At 40.7% G+C, this 4,674-nt stretch overlaps 1 pseudogene; it reads left to right on the top strand.

Moving 5' to 3' along the window:
* The first annotated feature begins 3,524 nt into the window (after nucleotides 1-3,524).
* Nucleotides 3,525-3,900, top strand: LOC110561655 (large ribosomal subunit protein eL22-like; annotated as a pseudogene).
* Nucleotides 3,901-4,674: the final 774 nt, after the last annotated feature.

The raw sequence follows: 4,674 nt of genomic DNA, 5'->3' as shown, positions 1-4,674 counted from the left end.
TTGTGTTTTCTTTAATTTTTCGAAACAAATCTTCAGATTTTGAGCCATTTTGTTGATTTCCTTCACCTGTCTGACTGCATTTTCCTTCAATTCCTCAGCTGTTTGTTTGAACATTCCTTTGTTTCTTTTATTTCTTTCAGTTATTTAATTATTTCCTCTCTAAAGGACACAAACTATTTGGCTGCATCTTCCTGTATTTCTTTATGGATGGCCATAGTCTGACTTTATCTTCCTCTTTTCCTTAATGGATGGTCATAATCTGTTTGTCTTTATCTTCCTCTATTTTTTTACAGATGGCCCTAATCTGTTTGACTTTTATCTTCCTCTGTGTTTTTACAGATCACCATAATCTGTTTGACTTTTTCTTCTTCTGTTTCTTTAAGCATTTTATTTTTTTCTTCATTAACCTCTTCATAAGCATAGATTTTCCTGAATTTTACTTATGATAGGGTATCCAGGACTACTTGCCCCTGGATAACTGGGTTCTGTAGATGCCATATTGCTTTGGCTTTTGTTGGTTTTGCTTTTAAGCTGGCCTCTACCCAACTGGCTGTCTCAGGTGTTGGCTGTTAATTTCTGGTGCCTGATGGAATCCTGGGATGAGGAGAACTTCCTTGGCAGGGAGATGATTATTTCTAAAGGAAGTCTCCTTGGCTTTTTGAGTATTGTCACAGAATGGCTGGTGCTTCTCAGGAATTGCTACAGCTCACTTCATGCATATGGATCTGAGTGGTAATTGTGGTCATTGGTAGTCAAGGGGGCTCTCCTCTCACCAGGAAAAGTATTGGAGAAAGCTGCCCTGCCACTGGGTTTCTAGCTCTGAATTTAGTGAGCTGCGGCTGCTGCTCTTACACTGTGTTTGCTAGACGCAGCCCTCTTGAAGAACCAGGGAGCCGCATGATTTGATCAGTTTAGCTAAGGAGACAAGTTGTGCCTTGGAGCAGTGTCTGCTGGCTGATCCCATGGATCCCAGGCTTCTATAGTTCTGAGGTTGGAGCTCAGTGCCCTAGTACCCAAGCAGTAATCAGTGGCAGGTAAGCACAGTACTCATGCATAAGGCAGAAGGCTAATGCCCAGAGCCCGTGGGAACCCATCAAATTTTCCAGGAATTCGCTGGGTGTCCTGAGGTTGGACCTGATGTTTCTTCCACCATTGAGTTTCCTCTCAACAGGGAGACCCTCTCTGAGGTGTTTTGGAGTTCACAGTTCAGTCTAGGATGGTGATTAGAGCTCACAGGTGCAGGTGAGTGGCTCAGTGCTGGCAACTGGGCACCTGCAGGAACTATCTGGCGCTTTCTAAGACAATTAGGAATAGTGCTTCCTCAAGACCCAGCTATACCACTGCTAGGTATATACCCAAATTTCGTTCAAGTACACAAAAGGGATACTTGCTCAACCATGTTTATAGCAGCTTTATTTGTAATAGCCAGAACCTGGAAACAACCCAGATGTCCATCAACGGAGGAATGGGTACAGAAATTGTGGTATTTTTACACAATGGAATACTACTCAGCAATGAAAAAGGAGGAAATCATGAAATTTGCAGGCAGTTGGTGGGATCTAGAAAAGATCATTCTGAGTGAAATATCCCAGAAGGAGAAAGACAAACATGGGATATACTCACTTATATAGACCTATAAGATATGATAAACATAATGAAATCTATACACCTAAAAAAGATAATCAATTGAGCGGACATGGGGTAAGATGATCAATCCTCGTTTAGAAAGACAGATGGGATGTGCATTGAACATATGACTGGAGTCTACTGAGCACATCTGAAAGACTCTAACTAGCAGTGTTTTCAAAGCAAAGACTCATGATCAAACCTTTGGCAGAGTACAGGGAATCATAAGAAAGAAGGGGAGTTAGTCTGATGGGGAAAGGATAGGAGCTCCACAAGGACCAAATATATCTGGGCACAGGGTCTTTTCTGAGACTGACATTCAACCAAGGACCATGTATGGATATAACCTAGAACCTCCACTCAGATGTAGCCTGTGGTAGCTCAGTAACCAATTGGTTCCCCAAAGTGAGGGGAACAGGGACTATTTCTAACAGGAACTCAATGACTGGCTCTTTGGCTTCCCCACCCCCGAAGGGAGGAGCAGTCCTGTTAGGCCACAGAGGAGGGCTTTGCAGCCAGTCCTGAAGATACCTGATAAAACAGGATCAGATGAATGGGGAGGAGGTCCCCCCATCAGTGGACTTGGAAAGGGGCACGGTGGAGATGAGGGAGGGAGGGAGGGAGGGACTGGGAAGGAATGAGGGATCGGGACACGGCTGGGATACAGAGTTAATAAAATGTAACTGATAAAAATAAATAAATAAATAAATAGACAAATAAATAAATAAATAATAAAAGATAAAAAAAAAAGGAACCCAGGAACTTTACCCAAGAACTATTTGCGGGGGGGGGGGGGGGGGCGTGCTGTGCCCTGAGACTGGACCTGATGTTTCCTTCATCATAGGGTTTCCTCCCAACAGGGAAACCCAGTCTTTGGTGCTCTGGGGCCCACAGTTCTGTCTGGGATGGTGGCTGAGCATCTGCCAGAACCTGGGACTTTTCCAGGGATTGTCTGTGTGACCTGAGGTTGGTCCCGTTTGCTTCCTTCACTGTGAGGTTTTCTCTCAACTGGAAAACCCACTCTCTGGTGCTGTGAGGCCCACATTTCAATTGGGGTTAGTGATCAGAGCACACAGGGATGTGGCTCTGGGCTGGTTACTGAGCACCTTCTGTGACCTGAAACTCTTCTGGGGTTTAGCTGGGTGACCTGAGAATGGATCCAATTGCTTCCCAAACCATGGGGTTTCCTCTTACCTGGGAAACACAATTGCTGGTGTTTTAGGGCCCAGAGTTTTGTCTGTTGGTTGCAGTAAAGTCACTGCTGTCCTTATTTTCAGATACAGTGTCCTCTTCGTGCCTCCATCTTGGATTCCCCGTATTTCAAGTTCTAAAGTCCTATGAATACTAATGTTGACTACTGAACTCAAAAAAACTATCAGCCTTAGTTGAGAGAAAAAGAAAAAAAAATAACATGAAACAAGCAGGCTGAAATAATTTATCTCCCTCAAACCAGCCCAATAGAGAATACTGAGAGCAAAACTTCTGAACAAAGAAAGGAAAAAGAATAGCCATCAGTATCTAGAGAAACTATAATCACTAAAACAGAGAGTATAAATGGGAACACAATCAACAAAAAATGGCTGCAATCAACACACATATTTCAACAATAACTAAAAATATTAATGCCCTTGACTCTTTAATCAAATGACACAGGCTATCAGAATTGATTAAGAGAAAAGATCCATCTTTGATTTTTCTACAAGAAACTCATCATAGCTTTAAAGTTAAAGGATAGGAAAAAGTATTCCAAGTAAATAAGCACGTGTAGCTATCGTAATATCTAATAAAATAAACTTCAAACTAAAACTAATCAAAAGAGATCAATCACTCTAATTAAGAAAAAAATTAACCAAAAAGACATGATTATCGCCTTTCTGCTTTCTGCCTCCTCTGCCGCCATGGCGCCAGTGAAAAAGCTTGTGGCAAAGGGGGGCAAAAAAAAAAGCAGGTTTTGAAGTTCACCCTTGACTGCACCCATCCTGTGGAAGAAGGAATCATGGAAGCTGCCAATTTTGAGCAGTTCCTCCAGGAGAGAATCAAGGTGAATGAGAAAGCTGGGAATCTTGTGGAGGGGTTGTGACCATCGAACAGAGCAAGAGCAAGATCACTGTCACCTCTGAGGTGCCTTTTTCCAAAAGGTATTTGAAATACCTCACCAAAAAATATTTGAAGAACAATCCTCGAGACTGGTTGCGTGTTGTTGCCAACAGCAAAGAGAGTTTTGAATTGCGTTCCTTCCAGATTAACCAGGATGAAGAGGAGGAGGAGGATTAAGACACATTGGTCTGGAATGTTTTGTATTAATTCATAAATAAAATTTAGGAACAAAAAAAGAACGAGATGATTATCTCAAACATATTTGCTTCAAACTTTGATGCACACAATTCTACGAAACATGTATTGAATCTTATAAGGCTAGTTTATCCAGAACTACCTTATTTTTGATGTCTTATCTTGATAATTTCTAATTTGATAGCCAGCTTATTCAATTCTTAGCTATAATGTTCTTTAACCTTTATTTTCTGTAGTATATTTTATGGACTAAATTTAATCTCTCTTATTAAAATAGTCGTTAGTTAACTTTTCATTACTATTTGATACTTGAATAATTATTTCTTTAATACCAGCAGGCCTTTAAGGTTCAGAAACTTAGCTTTTATGAAAGTAGATATAGATCTGAGTAGTAACATACCTCTCAATAACTTCTGAATATCTGACTTACTATACAGATGAGATAAACTAATACTGTGTCTATGTTGTTCCTTGAATAAAAAATGGAGGCCACGTTTAAAAGAATTTTCCCAAATTGAATTATCAGGATTATTGCTACAAACGGGTAAGGGAAAACCAGGGAGTCCAAGGGCAAAGAATACTTGAGAGGAAGGTTAAGAGAAGCCTGACTAATTTTAATCAAAGGCAGCCAGAAGCAAAGCCTGATTCTTGGTCTTGTAATCCTAATGGAGTAAAATAAAAATAAAAGACACAAAAAGGAAATCTAGATCCATTACAGAAAGCAATTAAGTTTACAACTTTGGAAGACCAAGGGCT

Source organism: Meriones unguiculatus, chromosome 12, assembly GCF_030254825.1.
Source record: "Meriones unguiculatus strain TT.TT164.6M chromosome 12, Bangor_MerUng_6.1, whole genome shotgun sequence".
Lineage (NCBI taxonomy): Eukaryota > Metazoa > Chordata > Mammalia > Rodentia > Muridae > Meriones > Meriones unguiculatus.
The sequence above is the reverse complement of the archived record's forward strand: the minus strand, read 5'-3'. Positions and strand labels throughout refer to the sequence as shown.